The 17743-nt window shown below is 42.8% G+C and overlaps 1 pseudogene; it reads left to right on the top strand.

The window, feature by feature from the left end:
* Positions 1–17743, top strand: part of LOC111978131 (protein quaking-B-like) — a 33326-nt pseudogene that overhangs the window by 5593 nt on the left and 9990 nt on the right.

Below are 17743 nucleotides of genomic sequence, written 5' to 3' on the forward strand. Positions count from 1 at the left end.
TGTAGGTCCTGAATTGCAGGAAGCTTGGCCCCAGTGATGTACTGGGCCGTACCCACTACCCTCTGTAGTGCCTTATGGTCAGATGCCGAGCAGTTGCCATACCAGGCAGTGACGGTCAGGATGCTCTCGATGGTGCAGCTGTAGAACTTTTTGATGATCTGGGGAMCCATGCCAAAAATGTTCAGTCTCCTGAGGGGGAAAAGGTTTTGTCGGTGCCCTCTTCACGACTGTCTTGGTGTGTTTGGACCATGATAGATCATTGGTGATGTGGACACCAAGGAACTTGAAACMTTCGACCTGCTCCATTACAGCCCCGTTGATGTTAATGGGGGCCTGTTTGGCCCGCCTTTTCCTGTAGTCCACAATCAGCTCCTTTGTCTTGCTCACATTGAGGGAGAGGTTGTTGTCCTGGCACCACACTGCCAGTTCCCTGACCTCCCTATAGGCTGTCTCATCATTGTCTGTGATCAGGCCTACCACTGTTGTGTCGTCAGCAAACTTAATGATGGTGTTGGAGTCGTGTTTGTCCACTCAGTCGTGGGTSAACAGGGAGTACAGGAGGGGACTAAGTACACACCCCTGAGGGGCCCCAGTGTTGAGGATCAGCGTGGCAGATGTGTTGTTGCCTACCCTTTCCACCTGGGGCCGGCCTGTCAGGAAGTCCAGGATCCAGTTGTAGAGGGAGGTGTTTAGTCCCAGGGTCCTTAACTTAGTGATGAGCTTCGTGGGCACTATGGTGTTGAATGCTGAGCTRTAGTCAATGAACAGCATTCTCACATAGATGTTCCTTTTGTCCAGGTGGGAAAGGACAGTGTGGGGTGCGATTGAGATTGCGTCATCTGTGGATCTGTTGGGGCAGTATGTGAATTGGAGTGGGTCTAGGGTATCCGGGAGGATGCTGTTGATGTGAGCCATGACCAGGCTTTCAAAGAACTTCATGGCAATCGACGTGAGTGGTACGGGGCGGTAATCATTTAGGCAGGTTAGCTTTGCTTCCTTGGGAACAGGGACTATGGTGGTCTGCTTGAAACATGTAGGTATTACAGACTCGGTYAGGGAGAAGTTGAAAATGTCAGTGAAGACACCTGCCAGTTGGTCCGCACATGCTTTGAGTACACGTCCTGGTAATCCATCTGGCCCCRCGGCTTTGTGAATGTTGACCTGTTTAAAGGTCTTACTCACATCGGCTATGGAGAGCGTTATCTCTGAGTCATCCAGAACAGCTGGTGCTCTTGTGCATGCTTCAGTGTTGCTTGCCTCAAAGCGAGTATAAAAGGCATTTAGCTCGTCTGGTAGGCTCGCATCACTGGGCAGCTCGTGTCTGGGTTTCCCTTTGTAGTCTGTAATTGTTTTCAAGCCCTGCCACATCCGACGAGTGTCAGAGCCGGTACAGTAGGATTCAATCTTCATCCTGTATTGACGCGTTGCTTTTTTGATGGATCATCTGTGGGCATAGCAGGATTTTTTATAGGTGTCTGGATTAGTGTCCCGCTCCTTGAAAGCGGCAGCTCTAGCCTTTAGCTCGATGCGGATGTTGCCTGTAATCCATGGCTTCTGGTTGGGATATGTGCATATGGTCACTGTGGGGACGACGTCGTCGATGCACTTATTGATGAAGCCGATGACTGAGGTGGAATAATCCTCAATGTCATTGGATGAATCCCGGAACATATTCCAGTCTGTGCTTGCAAAACAGTCCTGTAGCGTAGCATCCGCGTCATCTGACCACTTCCGTATTGAGCGAGTCACTGGTACTACCTGCTTTAGTTTTTGCTTCTAAGCAGGTATCAGGAGGATAGAATTATGGTCAGATTTGCCAAATGAAGGGTGGGGGAGAGCTTTGTATGCATCTCTGTGTGTGGCGTAAAGGTGGTCTAGAGTTGTTTTTCCTCTTGTTGCACATGTGACATGCTGGTAAAAAACACTGCAAATATTGACTCTTTGCATCAACTTCATGTAATTGTCAATATAAACATTTGACACTTATGAAATGTTTGTAATTATACTTCAGTATTCCATAGTAACATCTGACAAAAATATCTAAAGACACTGAAGCAGCAAACTTTGTGGAAATTTATATTTGTGTCATTCTCAAAATGTTTGGCCACGACTGTACTGTACCAAAAATCTGTGGATTATGTCATTGTCAATACATTGGAGAAAGACTGCCACTTAAATACTGTGGTCAGTTTGCAATACCTTGTGAATTAAAGTATAGTGCCTGGTGGGTCTCTATAGGGTGCACTGAGAGACCTAGGTGAGATAAGTGGAGGCACCACACATACTTCAGGGAAGTGTCTGATGCCCTCCCAAGCTCCCCCATCCCGATCCCTCGGATAGAGCCCATCTCCACTCTCGCCAATAACCACTGTTGGATCTTAACTATGTTTAATGGCAAACAAGGAATAATAATGACCTGACGTCCTCCTAATTTGGCCAGAACACTTATTCATTTTACAGCAGTCTTGCAAGTCCGACCTGCTGTTTTCGACTCTCGCTCTTTCTACCGCACCTGCTGTCTCGACCTCTGAATGCTTATTTGTGAAAATAAATCAAATGGAAGGTGTTCCTAATGTTTGGTATACTTGTGTATACCCTATGCATCCACCCATTCTCTCCCACCTTCCTACGCATATTCAAATTCACCATTCGTCACACCTCCCTCACACATCCATTCATATACACACACACATACCCACCCAAATACACACACTCATACCCACACACACACACACACACACATCCATAGGACAGTTATTGACCTATACAGTGCATTCAGAAAGTATTCATGCCCCTTTACTTTTTCCACATTTTGTTACGTTACAGCTTTATTCTAAAATTGATTAAATCGTTTTTCCCCCTCATCAATCTACACACATTACCCCATAATGGCAAAGCAAAAACAGGTTTTTATATTTTTTTTGCAAATGTATTACAAATAAAAAACATATCACATTTACGTAAATATTCAGACCCTTTACTCAGTACTTTGTCAATCTACTTTTTTAACAACAGATTGTAGCAGTTTGTTAGTTTTGGTGGGCACTGAGAATTTTWGTATTGTTTTCCTGGAGAGCATTTAACTGTTCATTACTCTCGTTTGCATTTCCAAGTTGCCCTTTGTCCTTTCCTTTGACGGAGGCCATGATCTGTTGGGTTCGTGTTGCTGCACTGTTTACAAACTGATTGGTTCACTGTTGTACAAAATGGATTGCTCACCCTCTCCCAGTTGCTTGGGAATATGTTGATTTATMAACTTGAGGCTTGATTGTTTCTACATATAACCACAGTTTTGTCGATATGCGCCTCACTATTTTCCTATTGAGATGCATTGCATTGCATTGAACATATTACACTCTCTTTAAGAATGACAGGTTTGTGATGACGAAATGCAATAGATCTGCCGTTCATTGATCATTGACACAGATTATATTGACCAGACGCTCTAGTGGCTGCTCTAACATTGAAAATAAATGTCTTAAAAAATGGGACTAGGGCTGTGTCAGCTGGTGATTGTCAAGCAAATAATTGCCGGTCTCATGGTMATTTACCATGAATTAACATAAATACGTTTGGCATCTCCTGGCTTCGTCGCGTAGACTACAAGCCACCGATGCAGACCAGTGGAACATCTGCATTAAAAAAAAAACATTTAATATAGCCTACACCATCACAATAAATCCATTATTTATTTKAAACAGGTCTAAAGAAACATGATATGAAAAAAATCTAGTCTATTTCAGAAGAACAGAATATCATACTCTGAGTTGTCCGTCTGGCTATGCCATATGCTTRTGTGCTACACTAGTTCMTTTAGCAGACAATTTGCTTAGAATTCCTTGACATTATTTTATATTTATTTCTGAGGGAATGTGTTTAACAAAAGGAGTGCGTTAACAAAGAAACAGGTCCTCCTATATGCTTAATTTAGAGTTATTTATGCAACTTCAGTTGTGATTCAAACGCTGGGCTATATGTTTTGATTATTAAGACATTTTTAAGACATTCTAATTATGATTTGTAAATAGTCACATGAAAGGCATGAACTCTGCTTTGATTATTGTGCAGGCTGCACACACTTCATCAGTCTCTCATTCACAATTTGACAAGCACTTGATAATATTCTCACCGATCCTCGAATTTCCTGGTGGCATCCCCCTTGTGTGGCTGTAATGCCCCCTAAAAAAATCCATGCCTTTTGCGGCCAAAGTGGCCYGTTGTGCCCTTGKRCTGAATATTATAATTCCCTTCTCCTGACTGCCAATCGCCGTGCTCCGAAGCACCTCTCACTCACATGGCTCTCTCAGATATCTCAATTCTTATTAGCCAATGCCTGTCACATGATCGGATCCTTCTCACAGGTATCTCAGCTCTAAAGTAGGCTACAAGTGAAAATAGACACATCAGAGACGCAACTGCGTGTGTCCTTCTAATCGAATTCCGAGGCACATATTGAAGATGTTAAAAGAACTGTCCACATTTACTTTTCATCAGCCAACACGATGAGTAAGCCTAACGAACAGAAAAAACACTAGCCTATGTAAATCTACTATCCCCCCCATAGTACAAAAGTTGACCTATTCTATTGGTCAACTTGTCCTTCTGTGCGAGAAATAAATATTTGGAATATTCTCCGGGACAACTGGCTGTCCCCAGTCCACCTGGTCATGCTGCTGCTCCAGTTTCAACTGTTATGCCTGCGGCTAGGGAACCCTGAYCTTTTCACCGGACGTGTTACCTTGTCCCGGACTTGCTGTTTTCAACTCTCTCTCTCTCTACCGCACCAGCTGTCTCGACCTCATAATGATCGGCTATGAAAAGCCAACTGACATTTACTCCTGAGGTGCTGACCTGTTGCACCCTCTACAACCACTGATTATTATTTGACCTTGATGGTCATCTATGAACGTTTGAACAGCTTGAAGAACAATCTGGCCTTAAATGGACATGTGCTCTTATAATCTCCACCCGGCACATCCAGAAGAGGACTGGCTACCCYTCAGAGCCTGGTTCCTTTCTAGGTTTCTTTCTAGGTTCCTGCCTTTCTAGGGAGTTTTTCCTAGCCACAGTGCTTCTACATCTGCATTGCTTGCTGTTTGGGGTTTTAGCCTGGGTTTCTGTACAGCACATTGTGACATCTGCTGATGTAAAAAAAGGGCTTTATAAATACATTGATTGATTGGAATGCGATAGATTCCAAATTTAATACAACCACTCGCATCAAACAATCTTTTAAAAGCAATGAGGTTGATGCAAAAGATCAGAGCGTTTAGCTTAAAATGCTGGTAAACGATTAGGCTATTTCTTCATATTATAAGYGCAGCAATGCGCACACGGCAGTAGGCTATAAGAGCAAATGTTTCAAAATGCAATCAATTAGCGGGAAAACACCATTCTCAAAAGTGACCGCAAATGTGATTATGCATGTAATGCATTATTATAAAGGTGCATTTTTATGGTGAAAATTGTCTTCCCCAAACTTAACTTAACTTCTAAAAATAATTTGGCCACTTTAGTTGTGATGCAAACCTTATCAACATATAGGCCTATGGGCTAGGCTACATGAGGTGTGTGACTATCATTTTTTTAAGTCACAAAAATAAGCATGCGCTGTTTCCTGCCTTACTGCACACTGGGCATCATTCACAAGCGATAATACATCATTCACAAGTGATAATACATMATTCACAAGCGATAATATTGTCACCCACCAGACTATTCTTAATTTAATCTTGTCTTTACATATACTAAATAATATATGTGTGAAATAAGTTTTGATTTAGAATGGACCATTATCATGCACCTCTCAGAACAGGGGCCGGGGAATAAAATACATGTMATCTATGCACTTAAATAGCGAATGGAGGACGCTTTTCCCGTGGTTCATTTGCATGCCAGGCAGGTAAGCTATACTCCTGTTGTAAAGCGAAGGAATGTGCTTAATAGTAGGAAAGTTGATAAGTAAATATGTAGGCTTAGTCTATAGAAAGCTGTAGGGATCCTCCTCTTTTTAATAGAGGCCATCAAACTCTGTTTACTCACGCAATTGCATAGCCTATAGAAATGTTGCGCAACATGAGCTGATGGGCTCTCATGAAGTGTTTGACTTGATTTTCGATTACATTTGCATTGATGTCAGAGTGATTAGAGGGACAATAGAGTGCTGAGTACCAGGCAGTTCACAAGTTTGGCAGGCTACTGATGACCAGCAGCAGCATCAGAGTTTGGAGAAGCCTAGTTAACATGACTAAACGGTCACGTGGAATTTGACTGCGGTCATGACTCGTGACTGCCGGTGTGGTGCTAATATGGTCACCGTATCACCCCTAGGTGGGACCACTCTAGCCAATGAGAGGGCAGATAAGCTCAACRGTTTCCAATAGTTACCACAAACACAGTCTAAATTGGCTATATCGTAAAAATGCATGTTTTTTTTGTTGCTTTTTGGTCTTAATTTAAGTTTAGGGCTAGGCATAAGGTTAGCAGTGTGGTTAAGGTTAGGTTTAAAATCTAATTTTAAGGAGAGAAATTGCAGAMATAGGTGGGGTTTATAACTTTGTGGCTGAGGTAACTAGTGACGACAAGGCACAAGTGTTTTTTCTCAGTTTCCAGTATGTCCAGTACTCGTAAAACCCTAATCATTACGAAACTTCTATTCAATCAAGTAAGCCACACGTAGCAAATAAGCCATTCATTTTTTTGTTAACCAAATTTGACACTCTCCCTGACCTCCATACAAAAACTCCTCTCTTGGTCCGCGGTAAAAAAACGCCATCTGCTGGAGAAGACTGATTTTGGGCCCAGTTATCCCTCTCGCTTCGCCTCTTTCGTTCTGTCGTTGATCTCCTGAAGAAGCTAACCCTTACTTTTTTTCTGTTCCCCAAAATGTTTGGATATAAACCTACCAGGTTGTTAGCTAGCCAATGAGGTAACATGACTGAACAAAGTGTAAACAAATGGTTAACGACACGCGAGTAGTTTTACATTTTATCCAGAGCGACTTACAGTAATGAGTGCATACATTTATTTATACATTTTTCATACTGGTCCCCCATTTTTTCATACTGGTCCCCCATGGGAGTTGAACCCACAACCCTGGCGCTAGACCACCATGCTCTACCAACTGAGCTACACTAGAACTGCCCACGACATGGTTTATGAATGTAAAATGCGAAATGCGGTCCCGGCGAGGAAGATAAAAATGTTGCACTGGTAATATATTATTTTTTTACCTGGTTGGGCCACAAGCAAGCTGTTTTCACTGTAGTAATGGTGCAACCATGACACTATCAAATCTGCGCTCTTTTCTCTAGGGCACTCGGAAACAACAGTACGGCGGTAGCCTAATCATTAAAACAATTATTATCTGGAATATATTTTTCCTAGTTGCACTGTGCCCCCAACAACAACTGCTCCCCTRGCGCCGATGATGTTTACGTCGATTAAGGCAGCCCCTCGCACCTCTCCGATTCAGAGGCGTTGGGTTAAATGCGGAAGACACGTTTCGGTTGAATGCATTCAGTTGTGTAACTGACTAAGCATCCCCTTTCCCTCTCCCAAATTGGTCGCTCTTTAGAGCCCTGAGTGTATGTGTGTGTGTGTGTGTGTGTGTGTAACCAGGTTTACGTGTGAGGTCAAGTGTGTTATTAGTGGCGTATAGCTGTTGTGAATATAGCTTTAGATAATTATAGTTTCAGTTATTATAACTATGTTCACACTTAGTTATCACTCAGCTTCCGTCAGGCCATAGTTATTTCACAAGGGTATGTGTGTGTGGTGTGTGTGTGTGTGTGTGTGTGTGTGTGTGTGTGTGTGTGTGTGTGTCTAGCCTAGCAGGTTATTATAGTGGTTGGCATGCTGTTAGTAATGCATCGTGCAACAATATTGAAAGTCTGAGTCAGACAGCTTTAAACAAACACACACTGTCTCGATCTTTATTTTGTAGTGCTTGACTTTTTTATTTATTATCTGTTTCTCTCTCTCCCTCTTGCTCTCCCTCACTCTCTTTCTCTCTCTTCCCTTCTCTCAATCTCTTTCTCTCTCTCCCAATCTCTCTTCTCTTTCTCCCTCCATCAGAGATAGGTAGAGTGCGCAAGGACATGTATAACGACTCAATGAATGGCGGTGTGGCTGCCGAGGGGCGGGACTCCGAGGAGCTGCCTGATGGGATTGGTCCAGTGGCTCAGCTGCAGGAGAAGCTCTACGTGCCCGTTAAAGAGTACCCCGACGTGAGTAGACAAACCTTTTTTCAACCTTTTATAGATGACTTTATGTCAGTGTCTAAATGAATAACAGAATATCTATCGCTTTCCATAACAGAAACATCCAGCCCATTGGAGGGTAAGGTAAAGCCGATATATATAGAACGGGCTTGGAACCTTTAACCCTTGCAATTTCACTGGTAAACTCACGAGTACACTCACAATGGCTGCCTGGTATTGTGATGCAATAATTTCCATGGTAAGGTAGAATTTTTGTTCAAATGATGCTAACTGATGTGGCTCATGCAATGAATATATTTTCTGTAATGTCAGTTGCRTTGATTCAACAAATCACCACACAGATTGATGGGTACACTTCCTGCTTTTACTTCCTTCCTGCTTTGCTCCTAGATTGAAGATGTCAAAGGTTAAGACAACTGCATTCTAATATCCTATAACTYTTTGCAACAATGGGATCAGCTATGCTAGTTAGCAACGGCGCTGGTAGTTAGCAACAGCTCTGGTCCCAGATGTTTGACGACGTTGTCTTGAGCTGTATATTTTCAACCTAACTTTGATCCTTACTAGCATAGCTGCTCCAATTGTTGAAAAGAGTTGTCTTAACCTTTGACATCTTCAACGCAGCTCTGSTCCTATGGGTATACTCGCAATGGCCACCAGTCCAACCATGCCATCATTGACCTCTATTTTTATGGTAGAGCCATCACCATGTTGCTTACTCATGTCTGGTCCATCCGGATTGGTTAACATAGATGGGGTAGCAGTAAAGGGTAAAGGGCTGCTTTCTAAGCTCCCAGCCCTTATTAAAGTGGGTTAGAATGTATGGCTGAGGACATCAGATAGGGGTGACGACCAACAAGCTCTCACAGTCTCACTGCAGAATTAGACGTTTATCCACGTTACTCCAATGTTAAAAGTCAAAGTTGCTCCAAACGTCAAATTTCAGAAGTGTTTTGACACCCTGGGTTGACCACTCCTGCTCAGTATCATTATTTTTCTCCAAAGTCAAATTTGCTCCAAACTTCAATGACAGAAGCTTCTCTTCCTTCACATGATAAAATKACAATATAACCACGGTTAGTGCTATCCGGAATCATTGGGAAGTCCCGACCTTAACTTTTACAATGACCCTTTTAAATTTCAACTTCAATGGGGTAACGTCTGAGATGGGACGTCCAAGGATCCCAAATAGCATGGACAGTGTAACCACTGGTAACACACATAGACACATGCAAACACACAGAAGCACGCACACAAACCGATGGAACAGATGAGATCAGGGCTAAAAATACATTAGAATATCCCCTGTGTGTGTGTGTGTGTGTGTGTGTGTGTGTGTGCGTTCACTTTAAAGGGGTTATTTCGGGAAGGAAGAGAATGCGTTCACATCCGTATAAAAGTGTGGGGGTCAGAGAAACAAATAAAGACAGACACAACGGGTGTGAGAGAGGAGAGCGAGAAGAGGGCAGCTGTCTTGTTAATCTCTCAGCTCCAGTGACAGATAAGGTGAAGAGTGGCCTCACCACCACCTGCCAAAACAAACAATGACCTATTCCTGACTCACACGCTCTAAAGTGCGACAAAATATTTTCATGCGCCAAGGGGAGTTTTATTTTGGGAGCACTGTGCGACTGTGAAAAATATCTCCCAGATAATTGTTGTAATGATAAGGCTTCGCTGTACAGTTTTTTTCCGTGTGCCATAGAGGAAAAAAAGCGAATGCAGACTCATTAGCGTCATGGTTGCGCCATTACTATAGTGGAAACGTTAATTCACACACTGCGTAGCGTGTACACACTTAATTGTAAGGATAATCGCTATGTAGCCCTTGTGAATTATTGTTTGTTACTTTTGACTCCCCTTATATGTTCTACTGGAGCCACCTTACCTGCCTGTGCTAAACAGTTATGTTAGCTTACGAACGCGAGGACAGTTGTAGCTAATACACCCGCAGTGTTGCCAACTCCTCAGTAAGGAAAGTAGCTATTGGCTGTCCTAAAAGTCGCTAAATGACGTCATCACCTAATTTGCATAATTGACCATGTGCATGTAATTGTGATGGACGCTGTAGGAGAAAGGAATAACGTCATGGGAGAGGCAAAAAGTGAGTAAAAAACACCCTAAATATGTTTAGAACTACAAATGAACTTTCTTCTGTCTATTTTTTTATTTTTTTTATGTCACAATTCCAACCCTCCTCCTTTATCCGGGCTTGGGACTGGTAAAAGTGACCCAAAAGAGACACTCTGGCGGAGTTACTTCGTTTTTTTTTCTCCTTCGTTTTTTCCCTTATTTTTTTCGTTGAGTTTTTTACATTTACATCCCACCCTGAATGTAAGCTAGGGCGGGATCAGCCAGCGGCGGCTTCCCGCATGCGCGATTCATTTGCAGTCTGGACGCGGAGGTGTGAACATCTCCTACTCTGACTGCAGCTGGGAGGGACTGCTGCGCGAGGACTGGGCCGCCTGCGAGTGCTTTGGGACGGGGGTGGGGCCCACGGCAGCACCCGCTGCTCGTTGAGAAGAGTGCGATATGTGCTGATACGTGCTTTCACGTCAGAGTCCAATAACACCAGAAAAAGTTSCTAGATTTGTCGCTARTCGCTTTTTTGAAAATGTGTCGCTAGAGGGGTCTGAATACTCGCTAAATATAGCGACWAAGTCGCTAAGTTGGCAACACTGTACACCCGAGCAGTTTCTGAAGAATTTAGCTAGTCTCGTTTCTTGAGTTTTCCAGAAATAGCTATTCCTAGGCTACATTCCTATGATCGAAATCAACCCAGGTAGGCTGCGATTGTTTTCAAAAATGTTTAGCTGATTTCACTGAGAAACCTTAGCTTACAGCCCAAATAAATGTTAAACTACATCTTTAGACTTCTTAGCATAGGGAAGATCATAACAATTCCTCAAATCCTTTTCTACAAACAACCCACACAATTTATCTGCTTATTTTATAAGCATTGTTCCGCGGAGACAYAATAAAAATAGACTTGCTTTCTAATTTGACACGCTATGATGCATCTGTTTTCTCTCGTTCACTTTTCGTACTTTTTACTCCATACATTTTCCCTGACACGCAAAAGTACTTGTTACATTTTGAAWGCTTAACCGGACAGGAAAATGGTCAAATTCACACACTTATAAAGAGAACATACCTACTGCCTCTGATCTGGTGGACTCATTAAACACAAATGCTTGGTTTGTAAATGATGTCTGAGTGTTGGAGTGTGCACCTGGCTATCCGTAAAAATATATAATAATGGCGCTGTCTAGTTTGCGTAGATTTTGAAATAATTTGTTACTTTTGAACCTTAAGTATATTTTAGCAATTACATTTACTTTTGATACTTAAGTATATTTAAAACCAAATACTTTGACTTTTACTCAAGCAGTATTTTACTGGGTAACTTTTAGTTGAGTAATTTTCYATTAAAGTATGACAAATTGGGTACYTTTTCCACAAATAGTGATTTTTCACAATATAGAAACCTAATATTACACAAATGACTTGTCAATGACATGTATTCGTAGCAACATTTGAGCTTTTATAATAAACTAATGTGTTTGCAGTTTTTCATATTCGTTTTCTAGAGCACAACATGTGCTGCAAAGTAGTTTGAATATAGGCCCAATAAAGGATGTATCTCAATAACGGTAAATCATATTTTCTGGCACTCTTAAATTTCATGCGGTAAGTTGGGAGCACCAGTGCTACCAATGAAAAATGTCATGGAKTATTTCATGGCCAGGCCAACCGAGACCAAGTTACCGTCCAGGACCAGGATTATTTCATGGCCAGGTGTAACGATCGTCCTGGAAAGAAGGTGACCAAAACGCAGCGTGGTAAGTGTTCATTGTAATTTAATAAAATAACCTRAACACTGAAACAACAAAAACAACAAAGAGAGTGAACGAAACGAAACAGTTCTGTCTGGTGCAATAWCASAAAACAGAAAACAACTACCCACAACAAACAGGTGGGAAAAGGCTACCTAAGTATGGTTCTCAATCAGAGACAACGATAGACAGCTGCCTCTGATTGAGAACCACACCTGGCCCAATGACACATAGGAATAGTAAATCTAGAAACATAGACTGCCCACCCAAATCACACCCTGACCAAACCAAAATAGAGACATAAAACCCTCTCTACGGTCAGGGCGTGACACCAGGCCAACTTAGACCAAGTTACCAACCAGGCCATATAAAAATAAAAACTATTTTATTGGTCACATACACATGGTTAGCAGATGTTAATGCGAGTGTAGCGAAATGCTTGTGCTGCTAGTTCCGACCGTGCTGTAATATCTAACAAGTAATCTAACAATTTCACAACAATTACCTTATACACACAAGTGTATAGGAATTAATAAGAATACGTACATATAAATATATGGATGAGCGATGTCCGTCATAGGCTCAGGAGTATTTCATGCCAGGCCAATTTAGACCAAGTTACCAACCAGCTCCAGGAGTGTTTCATGGAAAGACCAACTTAGACCAACTCCTGGCCCTCTTCTTCTTCTTCTTAAAATGTCTCTCTCTCTCTCTCTCTATGTGTGTGTGTTTAGTTTAACTTTGTAGGTAGGATACTGGGTCCAAGGGTCTAACAGCCAAACAGCTGGAGGCAGAGACGGCTGTAAGATCATGGTACGAGGAAAAGGATCCATGAGAGACAAGAAGAAGGTATTGTCAACCACACAAGCTCACACACACACACACACGACACTACACACACACACACACACACACACACACACACGCTCACCACACACACACACACACACACTCACACACACAGCCACACACACACACACACACACACACACCACACACACACACACGCTCACACACAGATGCAAGCCCGAACACACAAACAAAAGCATGCACACACACACACACAGCATGTGTATTTATTTTTGGTAGTAGAGTCTAAAGAGTGGAGTAGAGGTGAATAGAGCTGGGTCCGTATGTTTCTCTGCTGGTTTAGGTTCTCTGGTCAGCCTTTCAGTGAGCGGCTAACGGCAGGTGGAGCAAGCCAGCATTCCATCCACCTCTCATGAGAATACACCCATTCCATACCTCAGAGAAAGAAAGAGGGAGGGATGGAGAGATGTGGAAATTAGTTGAAAGAGTGGTTAGACATTAGAGATGAAACGGTATGGAAATTCATATCACAATTATAGTGACAAAATGATCACAGTATCAGTATATTATATATTCAGTATATCATTATCAGATATCAGTATATGTAATCAGATATCAGATATATTCAGATAGAATCAGTATAATCAGATATCAGTTATCGATCAGTATATCAGTATTATCAGATCAATTATCAGTATATCAGATATCAGTATATATCAGTATTATCAGTATATCAGTATATCAGTATTATCAGTATCAGTATCATTTATCATATCAGTGTATTGTATTCAAATGTGCCGTAATGTTCAAGAAAAGCACAGATACAGACTGAAATCATTTCACCAAGTTTTATATTGAAAACCAACAAATAACAATAACATTAGCAACACTATGCACTTTGTGTGCATAAACAAAGTAATACATTAATGTTAAAGATGGCACCATGTGGACATGAGAGGTAAAGTTTCCCTAGTGCAGTTTTAATGAAACCACAACTCCTTAAGTAAATCAATAGCAGTGCAATATTCACAAAGAGCAAACACCACAGTGTAAAGCACATGATCCCGAATTAAGAACAATACAACCATATGTAAACACATCCAATGTGCAGGTGTTGACATTAAAATAACACCACACAATATGTAAACAAATCAAATGAACAGCACTGATTGTATGTCCGTTCTCTCCTTCATACAGAAATAAGGTTCTGCTGGCCTAACATCCTGTATGCATCTTTGTTCACTTGAGATTGAATTGTAAAAATGGCATTATACAGTATTTACTTTGTCCGATTTTAAGTAGTGATCTACGAGGGGAGACAATGTGCCCGCTGGCACTGAACACACTTTCTGATGGCATGCTGAGATGCACAAAAGCTTCTTGACAACCCTGGCAAGGTGAGGCAGMTCTCATGCAGGGCCCCTCCACCACACCAGTGGATCCTCTTCTGCTGGAATGGGTGGCAGAGACARGTARACCTTCTTCCACTCTGTCTTCTAGGGGGGTCGGAATCTGACCCTCTTCACCTCTCTGCTGCCTTGTTGAGGTAATCTTTCTCAGCAACCCAGCCAGGCCTTTCCCCTCCGATGCCTCTGTGGGGCTGGTGGAGGTGCTGCTGGTGCTTTGTGGTTCTTTCCTGACTTGTGCAGCTGCAAGCTTCAAGGCCTCCTGGACACAGCTGTCAGTGTCAACTTTGGCAGCCCCAGGCTCATCTAAAAAGGTTCCTTTTGAAGCGGKGGTCAATGAMACAAGCCATGTGCATGACTCTCTKTGYATCTGTTGTTAAGGTCTTCTCTCATTACWCTTTTCATCTCCTTGGTCAGGGATGGCTCTGTATCCTTTTCCACCAGAACGTCACGGGTGATGTGGTCCAGGACAGGCTTGATGGCTGACAGTGTCACTCGTGTCTMYGAGGCAAGTGCATCTGTAAACTTGCTCAGAGGTTCAAGGMKCTGGCACAGTTGCTCCATGACACTTATGTCGGCATCCTTGGGGCATCAGATGCCATGTTCCTCTTTCTCCAGCCAGTGTCGCACAGACTGGCTGCTGTTGACTGAGGAAACGCTCAAGCATCTTGTGTGTAGATCCCCATCGGGTCACCACATCATGGATCAGAGCCTTCTGTGGCATGTTGAGGGCAGCTTGCTTTTCTCTCAGTTCTCTCCTTCTCTTCCAGCTCCGTGAGAAGCCTTGGACCAGATGACGGCAGGCCTTGACTGCTGTGTCAACTCTCTGAATTTTCAGAGCCTTTGAGATGGCCAGGTTCAAATGATGGCCAAAGCACCCAAGCCACAGATCTGGGAACTCTTCAAAAGCCTTGATCATGTTTGTTGCAATGTCTGTAAGTGTCTCACAAACATTATTTTTCCATGACCTGAAATCCCAAACCTGTACAACCAGGTTAAAACTGATGTTGGAAAAAGTTTGGCTCAAAGCAAATGGTTGCTGCACACTACTGACCTCCTGGACCAGTGAAAGCAAGTGTGGTCAACCCATATATCAGCTTCACTATCCAATTACCTCACCCAGACTGGGCCCCTGGACCCCTGGGGTGGTCACCCTACATCAGCTTCACTATCCATTACCTCCACCCCAGACTGGCAACTGGACCCCTGGGGTGTTCAACCCTACATCACCTTCACTATCCATCACCTCACCCCAGACTGGCAAACTGGACCCCTGGGGTGGTCACCCTACATCACCTTCACTATCCAGTTACCTCACACCAGACTGGCAAACTGGAATCAAACTGCCTGGAAACCAGTTCTTCCCAGACGATCACAACATCAGAGAGTTTTTTGAGGAATATGCTGGAAGAGTGGGGGGGGGGCGTCACACAAGAATGACCTGGTCTGCATAACCACAGACATTGCAACAAAAATGATCAAGGCTTTTGAGAGTTCCCAGATCTGTGGCTGGTTGTGCTTTGGCCATTCATTTGAACCTGGCCATCTAAAGGCTCTGAAAATTCAGAAGTTGACACAGCAGTCAAGCCTGCCGTCATCTGGGTCCAAGGCTTCTCACGGCGCTGAAGAGAAGGAGAGAACTGAGAGAAAAGCAAGCTGCCCTCAACATGCCACAGAAGCTCCTGATCCATGATGGTGGTGACCCGTATGGGATCTACACACAAGATGCTGAGCGTCTTCCTCAAGTCAACAGCAGCCAGTGCTGTGCGACACTGGCTGAGAGAAGGAACATGGCATCTGATGCCCAGGATGCCACATAAGGTGTCATGGAGCAACTGTGCCAGCCGCCTTGAACCTCTGAGCAAGTTTACAGCCCTATGCACTTGCCTCATAGACACGAGTGACACTGTCAGCCATCAAGCCTGTCCTGGACACATCACCCGTGACGTTCTTGGGGGAAAAGGATACAAGACGCATCCCTGACAAGAGATGAAAAGAGTAATGAGAGAAGACCTTAACAACAGATGCAAAGAGAGTTCATGGCACATGGCTTGTTTCATTGACCACCGCTCAAAAGGAACCTTTTTAGATGAGCCTGGGGCTGCCAAAGTTGACACTGACAGCTGTGTCCAGGAGCCTTGAAGCTATGCAGCTGCACAAGTCAGGAAAGAACCAAAAGCACCAGCAGCACCTCCACCAGCCCACAGAGGCATCGGGGAAAGGACCTGGCTGGTTGCTGAGAAAGATTACCTCAACAAGGCAGCAGAGAGGTGAAGAGTCAGATTCCGACCCCCCTAGAAGACAGAGTGGAAGAAGGTCTACTTGTCTCTGCCACCATTCCAGCAGAGAGGATCCACTGGTGTGGTGGAGGGCCCTGCATGAGAGCTGCCTCACCTTGCCAGGGTTGTCAAGAAGCTTTTGTGCATCTCAGCATGCCATCAGAAATGTGTTCATGCCAGCGGGCACATTGTCTCCCCTCGTAGATCACTACTTAAAAATCGGACAAAGTAAATACTGTATAATGCCATTTTTACAATTCAATCTCAAGTGAACAAAGATGCATACAGGATGTAGGCCAGCAGAACCCCTTATTCTGTATGAAGGAGAGAACGACATACAATCATGCTTTCATTATGATTGGTTACATATTGTGTGTGTTATTTTAATGTCAAAACCTGCACATTGGATGTGTACATATGGTTGTATTGTTTCTTACAGGCACAGTTGGATGTTTTCCATTGTTGTATCGTATCTTACGGCACTTGGATGTGTTTCCATATGGTTAGTATTGTTCTTACAGGCACAATGGATGTGTTCCATATGTGTATCTCTTACAGGCACATTGGATGTGTTTCCATATGGTGTATTGTTCTTACAGCACATTGGATGTGTTACCCATATCGGAATGTATTGTTCTTACAGGCACAATTTGGATGGTGTTTACATATGTTGTATCGTTCTTAATTGGACATGCTTTACTTGTGTTGCTTTTATATGCACATTTGATTTAACTTAAGGCTTGTGTTCATTAAAACCTGCACTAGGGAAACTTTACCTCTCATGTCCACATGTGCCATCTTACATTAATGTTATTACTTTGTTTATGCACACAAAGTGATAGTGTTGCCTAATTTATTGTTGTGGTTTTCAATATAAAACTTGGTGAAATTTTCAGTCTGTATCTGTGCTTTTTGAACATTTCCGCACATATTGAACAATACCTGATAACACTGATGAATATGATATACTGATAATACTGATAATACATGATTTACTGATTATACTGATTATACCCAATATACTGATTATATGATTTATACTGTAATACTGATTATATGATATAATACTGATTAACTGTGATCATTTTGTCACTACTAATTGTGATAATGAAATTTCCATACCGTTTCATCTCTAATGTCTACACCACTCTTTCAACTAATTTCCACATCTCTCCATCCCACTCTCTCTT

Source organism: Salvelinus sp. IW2-2015, linkage group LG18 (assembly GCF_002910315.2).
Source record: "Salvelinus sp. IW2-2015 linkage group LG18, ASM291031v2, whole genome shotgun sequence".
Classification (NCBI taxonomy): Eukaryota; Metazoa; Chordata; class Actinopteri; order Salmoniformes; family Salmonidae; genus Salvelinus; species Salvelinus sp. IW2-2015.